General features: G+C 34.7%; 1 protein-coding gene across 1 annotated transcript in view; it reads right to left on the bottom strand.

Annotated features, from left to right (window-relative positions):
* The window catches only part of LOC138702107 (uncharacterized), a 124,846-nt gene extending 111,323 nt beyond the window's left edge, over positions 1–13,523 (bottom strand). The window contains exon 1 of the mRNA XM_069829684.1: positions 13,377–13,523. The gene's annotated coding sequence lies outside the window, so the exon portion shown is untranslated. The remainder of the gene's footprint in view (positions 1–13,376) is intronic.
* Between the last annotated feature and the right edge of the window lie 2,230 nt (positions 13,524–15,753).

The following is a 15,753-nucleotide window of genomic DNA, read 5'->3' on the forward strand; positions in this document are numbered from 1 at the left end:
TAATTTGTCGAAAGAAGGGCACATAGTCCAGTTTGTAATTGGTGCATTGGCCATACACATAATGAAAACACAAGGAACCATTGACTGGAATCTTCAATGCGTTATAAAACAGAGAGATAAAAGTAGACTTGGAAAAGTGGTGTAGGAGAGATTGCCTAAGACAAGGGAAAGAACAGAAGGCAATGGCAAAAGGAAGGACAAAATGGAGACGTTTCAGAAAAGACTTATGCTTCAGTGGGAACAAAACGAATTGGTGATGGTTGTTTATTATTATTATTATTATTATTATTATTATTATTATTATTATTATTATTATTATTACTGTTATTAAAAGGCATATGACTCGGTTAAGAGAGAAGTTTTATATGATATTCTTATTGAATTTGGTATGCCAAGAAACTAGTTCGATTAATTAAAATGTGTCTCAGTGAAACTTACAGCAGAGTTCGTATAGGTCAGTTTCTGTCAGATGCGTTTCCAATTCACTGCGGGCTAAAGCAAGGAGATGCACTATCACCTTTACTTTTTAACTTTGCTCTAGAGTATGCCATTAGAAAAGTCCTGGATAACAGAGAGGGTTTGGAATTGAACGGGTTACATCAGCTGCTTGTCTATGCGGATGACCGGAATATGTTAGGAGTAAATCCACAAACGATTAGAGAAAACACGGGAATTTTACTTGAAGCAAGTAAAGAGATAGGTTTGGAAGTAAATCCCGAAAAGACAAACTATATGATTATGTCTCGTGACGAGAATATTGTACGAAATGGAAATATAAAAATTGGAAATTTATCTTTTGAAGAGGTGGAGAAGTTCAAATATTTTGGAGCAACAATAACAAATATAAATGATACTCGGGAGGAAATTAAACACAGAATAATTATGGGAAATGCCTGTTATTATTCGGTTGAGAAGCTTTTATCATCCAGTCTGCTGTCAAAAAATGTGAAAGTTAGAATTTATAAAACAGTTATATTATCGGTTGTTCTTTATGGTTGTGAAACTTGGACTCTCACTTTGAGAGAGGAACATAGGTTAAGGGTGTTTGAGAATAAGGTGCTTAGGAAAATATTTGGGGCTAAGAGGGATGAAGTTACAGGAGAATGGAGAAAGTTACACAACGCAGAACTGCACGCATTGTATTCTTCACCTAACATAATTAGGAACATTAAATCCAGACGTTTGAGATGGGCAGGGCATGTAGCACATATGGGCGAATCCAGAAATGCATATAGAGTGTTAGTTGGGAGACCGGAGGGAAAAAGACCTTTAGGGAGGCCGAGACGTATATGGGAAGATAATATTAAAATGGATTTGAGGGATGTGGGATATGATGATGGAGAATGGATTAATCTTGCACAGGATAGGGACCAATGGCGGGCTTATGTGAGGGTGGCAATGAACCTTCGGGGTCCTTAAAAGCCAGTAAGTAAGTAAGTATTACTGCCACTACTACTAATACAACTGCTACTACTTGGCAAAGGGAGCTTTTAATATAAAAATGATTATCTTCTGCGGACCTCCGGAAAAATAAGTAAGGATGAGACTATTTAGTATTAGTATTTATTTAGTAGAATATTCTCGTCACGAGACATAATCACATACTTTGTCTTTTCGGGATTTACTTCCAAACCTATCTCTTTACTTGCTTCAAGTAAAATTCCCGTGTTTTCCCTAATCGTGTGTGGAGACTAGTGAAATGCTTTGTGTGGAGTGTGGCATCATATGGGATAAAAACATTGACATTACGACGAAGTGGATAAAGCGAATACAAGCATTTTAAATGAGGATATGGAGCGTGTAAAATGGACAGACAGAATAACAATGAAGCTGTGTTGGAAAGAGTGAGCATATTGGGAATTAAATCAATGGCTTTCCCAAAACACGCTGTGAAATGTTTCATATAAAAGAATTTTTCCTCGAAAAGGAAGCAAAAACGAGCAAAATTGTATGAAATATGTTTGTTTGAAATATCTCAAAGAACAACCCCCTAAAATTAATGACGTCCATACCTGTGGAGTAACGGTCAGCGCGTCTGGCCGCAAAACCAGGTGAATCCCGGTCGGGGCAAGTTGGTTGAACTTTTTTCCGGGGTTTTCCCTCAACCCAATACGAGCAAATGCTGGGTAACTTTCGGTGCTGGACCCTGGACTCATTTCACCGGCATTGTCACCTTCATTTCATTCAGACGCTAAATAACCTAGATGTTGATAAAGCGTCATAAAAGAACCCAATAAAAAAATTAATGACATTAGGATTCGTCGTGTATCATGTTTAATAGTATTGGTAACATCGCCTGTTGTTTATGCAACTGGCAGAACGGTAGTGTATCTAAGGTTGCATTGTATGCTACTAGGACGACTACTGTGTTCTGCATGCCATTTCGTACTCTATGGTAGTCCACCTCAGTTCACAGCTCTACTCGTCACAGATGTAAAACTGATTAAGGAAGTCGTACAAGTAAAGGCGCGGACTGCAACCAGGGCGTACACGAACGAGACTGTCACGTGTCACTCGGCAGAGGAACTGATATACAAATTTTAATATCGGACTCCCATTTCAATCTCAAGTCCGTCCTCTCAACCGCTTATTAATAGTCTGCATTCAGCTTCGTATCCCCAGCTTCCCTTACCTCGTGGCTTATTCTCTTTCAAGGGTTTTCTTAGCAGTGAGCTTTATTCTGATGTTCATAGGCTTATATTTCTGTAAATTCAACTGATGGCCGTCATTAAAAAATTCTGTCGTTAAATGAAGCATATTCGTTTCACATTGCAATGCTCGATAAAGTCGGGCCTAATAATTTAGATTGAAGCGAATTAAACGCATTGCTTAAGGGGAGAGGGCGGTATTTTTTTGGTGAAAAATGAGTAAATTAAAAAAAAAAATCTTTAAAATACGCTGTGATTTGTGTGGACTACATTGTATAACATTTTGTGGGTATTTGTGCCCTTATCGGATGTTGACACACTATTTTTACTCTTCCTCCGCTCTGGATTTTTAAATCACACCGCCCTTTGATTGCTGTTTCCGGAACTTCATTCTTTTACTACAAAAATCGATATAATTTCTGAACTATTAAATATACTTACATGCATGACATTTAGATCACACATTCTGTAGACTATTAGGAAACTTTTCTCTGTAACAGAATTTTTCTAATTGATTTCATTTTAAAAATATGTCTGTCTGTTTCCAAGAAAGAAAATAAAAAAGTGTTATTAAATTTTAATTGTTTATTTTATAAATGTAGGGACTAATATCGGTTGCAGACAGTTTGTAGAGCATGCTTTTACAAGTAAATTGTAACAAATTGTTTGAATGTATCTTTAAAAATGGCTTAGATATGTCGGTCTTAGTAAAATCCTGCATTGGGTATTTTTTTTTTCAAATCTGGCCCCAAATATATATTTTTTAATATTTATATTTGGTTGAGTTGCTACAGCCATGAGCTCTCTACATACAAAAAATTAATATTTTAGACCAATAGGAAAAAAGTTTTACAAAGTACCGTCCTTTCCCCTAAGACGATACGCTACTGAGATTTCTAAAATCAACAATTTTCGAGATATATAATTCACCTTTTTACTGAATATGTTCAGTTTATCGATATTATAATCACAGATTGTAAATTACATGGTGTTAATTCATATTAATATATAGCATTTAAAAATAAATGTCATAATCATTTTGTTCATAATTTAACCTTTTTATTGATTTTCTATATTTCATAATGTTCTGATTGTATAAAACTGTTTGTTGTCTGTATTCCCCAGTAGCATTTCTGTGGAGTTAAAAATGTTACAAACTTCTATGATGTGCAATATGACTTTCAACAACATACAATCGTATACTTCGCTTATGTTGCCCGTCCGATATAGGCCTGGGGACGGAGCGGTTCGGTTCGGAGCAGTTACTGTGACGTCATTACTCGGTTGAACCGAGACAGTACCGAGTAAAATTTTGTGGCGGTAGCTTTAAAATTTGGATAGATTGAGTAGATTTTAGAACGTACCTACTTTGAAAATGGAACCAAGCGTGTTTTAAAAGCATTGTAGTAAAGCGCTTTCGCTTTGCCAATTGACGAGAAAAAAAGTGCTTCTCTTCATTGCCAAATGGCGGTTGCAAATTTCATTTGCGTGATTACAGTTATTTGCAGAATTATTTTGTATGAAAGGCCTATTTAACTTTCAGTGTTGTTATATATAATAAATAATAATAATTTATTTATTTAATCTGGCAGAGCTAAGGCCAGTAGGCCTTCTCTTCCGCCCAGCCAGACTCTAATTCTAATTGAATACAATTGCTTACATAGTTATTACATTAATATCTAGACCATAAAACAACATGAAAGTAAATAATGAAAATTGGATAACTAATGTTAGTGTGACAATAATAAACACTGGTAAGAAATAGTTATAATAATAATGATAATAATAATAATGTTAATAATAATAGTAATAATAATAATAATGAGATATTTTAGATATTTATCTGTGATATATATATATATATATATATATATATAACCATTAAACATTGAGAAACCTGAAACAGCTATTATTGTTGACAATAATTGTTAGAAAAATATCTCGTTAGCCTATTCTTAAATTGGTTTGATGTCTGACAGTCCCTGACATTACTCGGTAGGGAATTCCAAAGCCGAGGAACAGCCACAGTGAAAGAAGATGAATATGAGGATGTTCGGTGGGAGGGAATGGATAATATTGAGGAGTGTTGTGATCGTGTGTCTAGGTTATGTTGGGTGGATAAATTTTGAAAACGAGACGCAAGATAGACAGGAGTGGAGAAATGCAATATGTGAAAGAGAAGGGAAAGACAGTGGATTTTCCTACGATCTTCTAGACGGAGCCAGGACAACATTTCGAGGGATGGTGTTACGTGATCAGCCTGGCGAATATTGCAGACGAAACGGACGCACATATTATGAACACGTTGTAGTCTCTGCGCCGAAGTAACGCTTAGGTTAGTAAGCAGAATATCACAGTAATCGAAGTGGGGCATCACGAGTGTTTGCACTAGCATTTTTTTTCATGGAAAAGGGTAGAAAATTCTTCAATCGTCTAAACGAGTGGATTAATGAAAATAGCTTTTTGCAGGTTTCTGCAACTTGAATGTTCCAATTTAAACTTTTATCCATATAAATACCTAGATTCTTTACTGATTCATTGAACGGAATTTCGGTGCCGTGTATTTTAATCGGGGACAAATTTGGTATGGTAATAGTGCTTAACAAACGTGAATGGCCCACAATGATTGACTGTGATTTTTCTGGATTTAGTTTAAGTCGGAATTTCCGTGTCCATGTCCAGATTGAGTCCAGATCGTCATTAATTTTAGTTATTGCATCATTTATTTCGTCAGTGTGGAATTTTATGTATATTTGAAGGTCGTCTGCATAGAGATGGTGTCGGCAGTACTTTAGAGATTCTGATATGTCGTTGATATAAATTGTAAATAGTAAAGGGCCAAGAACTGATCCCTGTGGGATCCCTGATCTTACGGCCTGCCAAGGGGAAGAACGATTTCCAGCTATCACACTTTGTTGGCGGCCATTAAGGTAAGAGTCAGACGAAATGAAATTGATAAAATAATTTATAATACTAACAGCTAATGAATTAACATGTGAGGTAAACGTTAAACGCTGCTGCTAAGTAAAAAAAAAAGATAGAAGCAGGCTCCATGAAGCGCTGCCTAAAACACTTAAAAATAACACACAGAATTATTTACTATTAGACCTACGGAGAGTGGATAAAATAATCAATAAAACGTGGAATCTTAAACTGAAGAACATAATGTTTATTTCTTTTATAACATTACTAGCCTTCAGTACAACCATGTTCTCTTTGGTGAAGAGTAATGTTATTGATAAATTAAAATAATTAGATAACATAATTCGTAGAAATAAATACAAATAAAATGATGACTGATGAGGTAACACAAATCCAATAAACACAAAGAAGAGAAAATGTAATTCACTTCCTTTTTAACATATTTTAATATTAATCAAACACTCTAGTATAATAATAATAATAATAATAATAATAATAATAATAATAATAGTATTATTAATAATAATTTTAATAATAATAATAATAATAATAATTTTAATAATTATTATTATAATTATCATTATTATTAAGATTATTATCATTATTATTAACAGTAATATGTTCAGACTGTCAATGTTCATTAGGTTCACTTGACAGGTCATATAATAGGATGAACTCCTCTTCATTACTAGTGGCCCTTTAGCCCTCCTTGGGGATAAGGAAACAATTTGTCCTGCAGCAGAAAATATTTAAGGGGAATTGGACGTTATCACATGCAAAGTAATGGTAAAAATAGCCTATCTTCAAGCAGTCATAGATGTAATAGTATTTATCACAGCTATTTCATTTTTTTTAGTGATATATGTATACACATTAAACTTTAAAATGAAAAAAGAATGGTTAATCTAGTGTAAATCTTACCCTTAAATTAATTTTTGAATTTAAACATATGTTTTATATCAATTCACTACATACCTGTGATTAGGTATAGTCTATTCACTTATCATAGCACACATTGAATTAAAATTTTGGCCACTTACTGCTAACAGATACTAAAACATACCCTACTAAAATTATTAAAATATCTGTAATATTATGGGCATAGGGCTTATACTAATCTTCAATTTTTTTTAAATTTATTGACGATGATGATTACTATAAGCCCTATGCCCATAATATTACAGATATATGAATAATTTTAGTAGGGTATGTTTTAGTATCTGTTAGCAGTAAGTGGTGAAATTTTCAATTTAATATGTGTTATAATAAGTGAATAGAGTGTACCTAATCACAGACATGTAGTGAATTTATAAAAAAAAACTGTGTTTAATTAAAAAAATTAATTTAAGGATATAGATTTACTCTAGAGTCACCATTCTTTTTCATTTTAAAGCTTAATATGTATAGACACATAGCTAACAAAAATGAAAGACCACTGATAAATAGTAGACTATTATATTTATGACTGCTAGAAGATGGGCTATTTTTACCATTATTTTGCATGCGATAATAACCAACTCCCCTTAAATACATCAGTACCTACGTTGTTGTCTGCTAGAATTAAGTAAAACACGTGAACTCTGTTTGAACTGACCGGTAACGGCTACGGTTAACCGAGTAACTTGGGTGCTCCGCTGCCAAGCACATAAACCGATAGAACCGAGCAACTCAACGGATCTACTTGCTCCGTCCCCATCTCTAGTCCGATAGTAAATTGATGAGAGGAATTACGATGTAACATTTTTGTTCCTTCTGCAGATTGTAACATAGACCGTTATTCGGCCCAATACTTCAATTGAAAACGGACGTTCAATAAAATCTTTGTTATGTATGAATAGATAAAAGCAGGATTTCTGTCGTAAGCGTGTGGTAGTTTTCGTCCCTTATTCGTATCACATTTATATGTGCAATTAATTCAGACGTACCAATATCCTTATTGATGCCGTGGGACGGATATGGTGCGTACGTGATTGATAATGTTTGCGTTGGGGAAACTGAGGAAAACCGCTACCTTGGTCAAGTCTGATCTGATACTGCTTGCGTGGGATTAACACCGGGGACCCCCGTTCAGACGACAATCTCATGTGGCTCAGAACTGAACATTTACGTAGTGGATCGGTACCAGACATTTTCTCATATCGCTGTAATTAATCATTGTTTTATTTACCGAGCAATATTGTGTTAGTTTTTTTAGTTGGCTATCTTACGACGCTCTGATTATCTAGCTTCTGAGTCAAATGAAGGCGATAATGCCAGCAAAATGAGTCCAGGGTCCAGCGCTAAAAGTTACTCAGCATTTGCATCTCAGACCGTGAAACAACGGGCCCGGGTTCAAAACCTGGTTGGGAAAAGCTACCTAGTTGATTTTTTTTCGGTGTTTTCCCATTAAGAACCAATCCTGGGTAACTTTAGACGCTGGACCATGGACGTATTTAGCATTATCTCCTTCATCTCATTAAGACATTAGATAACCATCGCAGGTGATTAAGCGTCGTGAAATGAATCAAGAAGAAACAAGAAAATAATTTTTTGTTCAAGTTTTTTTTTTTTTTCATGCCTGTTATAATTCGATTGATGAGCTTTTATCATCCAGTCTGCTGTCAAAAAATCTGAAAGTTAGAATTTATAAAACAGTTATATTACCGGTTGTTCTGTATGGTTGTGAAACTTGGACTCTCACTTTGAGAGAGGAACATAGGTTAAGGGTGTTTGAGAATAAGGTGCTTAGGAAAATATTTGGGGCTAAGAGGGATGAAGTTACAGCAGAATGGAGAAAGTTACACAACACAGAACTGCACGCATTGTATCCTTCACCTGACATAATTAGGAACATTAAATCCAGACGTTTGAGATGGGTAAGGCATGTAGCACGTATGGGCGAATCCAGAAATGCATATAGAGTGTTAGTTGGGAAACCGGAGGGAAAAAGGCAGAGATGTAAACGGGAGGATAATATTAAAATGAATCTGAGGGAGGTGGGATATGATGGCAGAGACTGTATTAATCTTGCTCAGCATAAGGATCGATGGCGGGCTTATGTGAGAGCGGCAATGAACCTCTGGGTTCCTTAAAAGCCATAAGTATGTAAGTAAATAAAAAAAATGCAGTTGTCTACAATGTTATTCTTTTGATGCCTAGAGACTGTAAGAAAGATGATGCTTTAAGCAATAGTGGTATACGTATATACACACACGAGTATATGTAAGGTAAACGTGCGAATTCTAAATGAGGCAGTAGAGCAAGTGGACAGCTTCAAATACTTGGGGTGTACTATAAGCAGTAACATGAGCTGCTGCCAGGAAGTCAAAAGGAGGATAGCAATGGCAATGAAGCTTTAATAGAAAAAGAAGCATCTTTTCCGCACCTCTGAAAAAATAACTGAGGAAGATATTAGTGAAATGCTTTGTGTGGAGTGTGGCATTGTATGGGACAGAAACCTGGACATTACGACGAAGTGAAGAGAAGTGACTGGAAGTATTTTAAATGTGAATATGGAAAAGAATGGAGCGTGTGAAATGGACAGACAGAATAAGAAATGATGCTGTGTTGGAAAGAGTGGGTGAAGAAAGAATGATGCTGAAACTGATCAAGAAGAGAGAAAGGAATTGTCTGGGTCACTGGCTAAAAGAAAACTGTCAACTGAAGGATACACTGGAAGGAATGGTGAACGGGAGAAGAGTTCGGGGCAGGAGAAGATATCAGATAACAGACAACATTAAGATATATGGATCATATGCGGAGACTAAGAGGAAGGCAGAAAATAGGAAAGATTGTAGAATGCTGGGTTTGCAGTGAAACACCTGTCCTTGAACAGAAAACTATGAATGAATATAATTACTACAATTCTATTCAGAATTTTCTGGATGTCTTACTCAGCTAGTATTAGGAAAGCTTCCTTCCTCCCATTAGCTAAATGGCGTTACATGGTGTTGAAGGAGATGCGGACTCACACGTGACTCTGTTTAATATCCGCTGCAGGTAAGGACAATATTGCCCATGTCCCAGTCGCATTGTTCCCAGGTGATCGTCAGGGGTCTCAAGCAGCGGGCAGTCTCTACGTTGTGAAAGCTTTCTGACTGTCTAATAGAGTAGTGGTCTATCTCTTTCTCGTATACGCTAAAATATTAACTTTCTCATTCAGATCTTTCAAGGATTCTGACGGAAAAGGACCGGGACTCGATTCCTGGTAGATTCATGCGGGACAAATGGTCTGTATAAGATGCGTTTAATTCGAGTGCTTGGATTTGTCCCTCATTTTAATAATATGTTGCGCCTTTTGGCATATTATCTCATTGTCTTTGAATAAACTTTGCAATAAATATCAGCAATTATAGTTACATTCCTGGGAAGCAATATTTGTAATGTGTAATAGTCCACGAAAAATATTCCTGAGTTGTTTTCATTTTAAGTTACATATAATGAAATGTCTACTTTTTTAATTTCACTTCCAATATCCAGTTTCTTTTTTTTTTTTTGTAGATGTCCAATAGGAAGATAGCATTACGGTACGGTACGTACATGCACACCCGTTATTGGTTTAAATTAATGCTGTTGATCGATCAAAATATTTAATCGATTGACTATTTGAATTTAATCGATTAATCGAGTTTTGATCGAGTTGAAAAAATGTTTTAATATACTGTAATACACAATTATTGTTAAATTTAACTTGTGTTCGGTGATAAGCATAAATATTAAATGTTGTATATATGTATATATTGTACCGTTATATTACAAAACAACTATTTTAATTACTTATTAACATATTTATTATGAGGCTTATAATTTATTGTGTCAATTTCTCCGGGAATTTTTTAGACAAACATAAAAAAACAAACAGTATGAAGACACACCTAGTTAATACTGCTACATCCATGATTTTAAACATGTGAGTGCATTCACACGCTCCGAATTAAGTGCCGTTCTACGTTTAGTAACAATGTTTGCTGCGTCACTAAACACGAAAAAAAACTTTTTTTTCTGCCAAGCACTTCTCCACGATTGTTCAATTTAAATCCAAACGTTTCACCGAGTTTACCTCTCAAATTCCCATTTGACATAATGTAGTTTACACTTTTCACAAACCACAGAAAACTGATTTTTTTTTTCTTTATCAAACTAATCACACAACCTTCATATACAAACTCGGTACAGAAACTGCAACTGCAAAAGTACAGCGGTCGAAACAGAAGACTGGCCCCTATTGTAATCGAATTACCAGATTTTAGAAAGAGAAGAAGATAGTTACGCTCTCACTTGCACACAGTGTAGACATGGCTATTTTATAAGGGATGAGGGGAACGAATCCCAGAAAAGTATTTATTTCATATGCTAGGAAGATGAGCTGACAACAAGGTGGAAGTTTCCTTAGAAAACCATAAAACGTAATAAGGGTTTCGAATTGTGTTTCAACTTTCAATAGACGTAGTCTAGGTCACTGTCCTCATATTTCCATCTCTTTCCGAAGTGTTTGTGCAAAGATTTTCCCTCCTGTACCTGGTTTATAGTTAGAAAATAATAGTACTCTTGTGCTTTTAAGTAAGCAATTTCCTAGAGAGAAATATTGTCGGAATTTTAGTATGAATTTTTATTAAGAAAATAATAATAAATATCCACTACAACCAATTAATTTTAATCAACTCGATTATTCGATTAAATATTTTTGATCGATTAATCTTACAACAGAAATTAATCGATTAATCGATTAAATCCCACAACACTAGTTTAAACACACTGTAAAGGCATAGAATCGTGAAAATTCCATTAAATGTAGCAAAATACCACAATATAAGATAGGCCTAACTTGTAGGCATAATTGAACTCCTTACAATTATTATTTATCTCTTCATTCATGGTCTTATTTTAATGAAGTTTATTTTTACGTACACAGCGCTACTTTCACGAGACAGCAGTACACAATAATAACTTGTTAAGTGCATTCAAAATCATTAAGTACTAATTTGAGAGGCATGATGGGGCCGATAAGCTAATTACTATAAATGACAATTAAAATTTATTACATGTGCCGTCTATGCTTATCCTTATTTAACAAATATATTGGTTATACAATATTTTGTTACATAATATATATTTATTTGAACGTTTTCGGCTCTATGGAGCCATCATCAGAAACAAGTAAGCCCATATGTATGGTGTGAGTACACTATATGTTGCCGTACAAGTAAACTCAATTAAAATTAAAAGGCATGTTTCTATGTAAAATCAATAATTGTAAGGCAGAAATTACAATATAAATACAAAGCGGCTCTATGGGCCGTGATGAAATGATACAATTGCTGATGATAAAATTAACTAAAATACTTTAAAATTGTTAAGATCAGAATTAATAGTCGTCCAGTTTGATGGTTATGTAGCTTTCCATATTTGGTAGGAGCATTGAGATATGTATATACTTTGTTCTGGTAACAAGCATCATTCAAATTTTTGAGTATAGATATTACATTTGATACTTTCTTCCCCACAGCTGTCGCCCCAGCTCCCACCAAATATGGAAAGCTACATAACCATCAAACTGGACGACTATTAATTCTGATCTTAACAATTTTAAAGTATTTTAGTTAATTTTATCATCAGCAATTGTAACACTTCATCACGGCCCATAGAGCCGCTTTGTATTTATATTGTAATTTGTGCCATACAATTATTGATTTTACATAGAAACATGTCATTTTAATTTTTAATATTAATTGAGTTTACTTGTACGGCAACATATAGTGTACTAACACCATACATATGGGCTTACTTGTTTCTGATGATGGCTCCATAGAGCCGAAAACGTTTAAATAGATATAATATGTAACAAAATAATGTATAACCAATATATTTGTTAAATAAGGATAACCACAGACGGCACATGTAATAAATTTTAATTGTCATTTATATTAAGTACTAACGTTCATTTTATGATTGAATGAGTCTTTAAATTATATTAGCACAATCTTAGCTTGATGCATAAGTTCGTAGCGTTTTTGTTCATCACAACACAGCGTTGCTAGGAGATTGTTTATTGTTTGTCATTTGTTTTTTGGAGTCTTTTGCTTGCAAACACGCCTTGAATTTTGCTGATTTTAAGGGAGTTTGTGCTATTTCTGGGCTAAAAAAGGAGTTTCGAGCGGAGAGAATGCCATCGGAGAAAGCACTGCAAGAAAATAGTTCTGTCGTTTCAACACACAACACTCCGTACAAAATCAGTGTCCATCTACAGAAGATGATGTTATGCGTCTGGTGGGATAAAGAAGGTGTAGTGTACTACGAATTGCTTCCTAGAAATGTGACCGTAAATTCTGACATTTATTGCTAATAACTGAGACGTCTTGAGGCCGAAATTAAAGAAAAACGACCTGGAAGACTGCATCAAGTGTTGCTACAACATCATAATGTATGTCAGCACTCCGCGAACATGAGGAAAGCAGCTATCCGGGAGTTTGATGGGGAGGTGATTCAACATTCCCCATATTCTTCCGATGTTGCGCCCTCAGATTTCCACCTTTTATGTTCTCTATCCAACAATCTTCAAGGAAACTCCTTTGATAACGAAGATGCTTTACATAGGTGGCTTGACGACTTCTTTAATTATAAACCAGCAGATTTCTTCAGACGCGAAATCGAAAAACAACCCTAGCGTTGGCAGAGGGTCATAGATAATGCAGGAGAATATTTATTACCGATTAATTTCTATCTTACATTTATCTCAGAAACTTTTGTCACAGCGAAGGATTCTACGAACTTTTGCATTAACCCAATAGAAAACATTTTATCAGAGAATATTAAAATTTTTGAACTTACCTTATGTTAGAATCAGAGATAGTTTCAATCGATTATAAAGCACTCAGAGTCTGGTTCTCGAAGAGACTGTGCTCTGGTACAATCTGGCCTTTTGTATTGTACCGAAGAGTTTGATTCACCACAAAGATTAACCGCCTAATCGCTGCTAGCGACCACGTTCTCATCTGTAAGCGCAACTTCCGGACGTGCATCCTGTGATGGGGATGACAGTAACCGAAGCGGAAATTATTATGGTTAAAACGGGTAACCCCAAGTTTGGGTCCCTTTATTTCTTCCTAGTTCGATGTTCCTACTTCATATTTCTGAGTTACGTTCATGTCTAAAGAATGGAACAGTAACTTTTTCATTAGATTTATCATTTTACCTATGAAACAATCTAGGACCAGGGCACATTTACTACCACGCTTCCAATTGGTCCTCACCAGAGGTCTGCATCGGACGTTTTCGCTCGAGCGTCAAGTAGTTCATAGCATAATCCGATAGGTAGCGCACATGCATGATGGGTAAAATTGTCGCAAGCGATAAATCCTCGAACGGTATAAGCCGAGCGTTAGACATTCGTTCTTGTCACAGTGATGAACTGTGTAGTAACATCATAGATGTTTATCATTTCAAAACTTTGCAGTGTTTAACTAACCTCTCCATAGTACAACTACAAAACTTGCTTTAAATGTATTATAAATGTTGTAGGTAAATGTCCCGCCCCCCACACACGAGTGATTTTGTTTTTGCTACATCTGATAGATGTTATTGGATGTAAATGTAATTATTATAAACGGAGAACACAATCACGATAATGCAAGAACTGTATCAAGTTTTCTAGTAATAATAATAATAATAATAATAATAATAATAATAATAGTAATAATAATAATAATAATAATAATAATAATCTCTAATAATTAGTGTATCAATCTTTGCGTCTGTAACAGTTGTGCAGCATGATTATTCGTTTTATTATATTTTCTGTGACGCTATCTCTGTACTAATATTGTTATTAATCTACTGCTATATCAATAATATTTTGTAAACGTTTCTACATTGTCGCAGTATATAGGCGGAACACTATGTATGGACCTATCATATTATATATGTGGTAAATCAAATATTGAATAATTATTAATTAGCAATAATAACTGTATATCGAAGTTTTTCATACTATTTTATTTATAACTTCATGTTCCTGTTTTGGTACGTTCCATTAAACGTTTGTCATAAACGCAGAAAATAAAGCCTTATTTTTACCGTGTGAGCAAAACATATGTGTATCTTATCTGTCGCCTTCCATACAAGATAAGACATGTCGGTGAGATGACCTTGTACTGTGCTTATATTTATTACGAGCGTATCACGACCGATCTTATCTCACTCGAGCGTGCGACACTCGACCGAGTTCAAGCGAGCGATTTAACTCCAATGCAGCACTCTGGTCCTCACTGTACGTAAAGAGGAACTGGGTAGGCCTACTAGAAGTAAAACAATATGGACGCTAGTGACACATACTTTCTCTTTGTGCATGTTACGCATTTCATAACAGTTCAATTCCTTTGTCATATTACTAGTGGTATTACCGTTGACTATTATACTTTTACTACGTCACACTACTTTTGACTAATAAAACAGTACGAAAGGACGTCTTTCAACCAATCATGGCTGCTTATGGCACAATTTTATCATTTCCCTAGCATTTGTTTGTTTTTATCACTACCCTAGCTTTTGTTTCTTTGTTTGCCAACATTTCAAACTGCGAATTCTTTACGGTACTATAAAACATGCTTTGCGATCGTAATTTGTTTACAACATAGACAGTCAATTGAAAATGGCGGCTCCGTTCAAACGTTTTGGTGAAGCTAACATTAGTGAAATAGAATTTCAGTAAGTCAATTAATATTTTGTTGTATTAGAGTACTTTATTTCTTCTAAACTTTATATAGCCTACTTTCTTCTAATCGTGTAATAGTCAATTAAATCCCACTCGAGTTTTGATTTTCTCTAGATAAATGAAAACGTTTAGTGAGATTACTGTTGATAATAATTTATTTCTTGAACTATTATTTCAAAGACATGAAATGCAAATGAAGTAGTTTAATATGAACCAAATTACAAATACAAACTGAATTCTCTGTAATCCAAAATTAAGACATTTGACTTCATTTATAAATTTACGGTCTTATTAATAAACCGTGTATAATATTTTTACAAAACTTATACAGAGTTGGGATAGAAAACTTTAGTAATAAATAGACTCGGAGTTTAGGCACCTAAAATAAGCCCTGAATTTATCAAAACAGGCAATAAAAACATAGATTTAGGGACCTAAAAATACAATTTCAAACAGCTAAAATGTGATTTCTATCCACGCAAACTACAGTAACTA

Source organism: Periplaneta americana, chromosome 6 (assembly GCF_040183065.1).
Source record: "Periplaneta americana isolate PAMFEO1 chromosome 6, P.americana_PAMFEO1_priV1, whole genome shotgun sequence".
Classification (NCBI taxonomy): Eukaryota; Metazoa; Arthropoda; class Insecta; order Blattodea; family Blattidae; genus Periplaneta; species Periplaneta americana.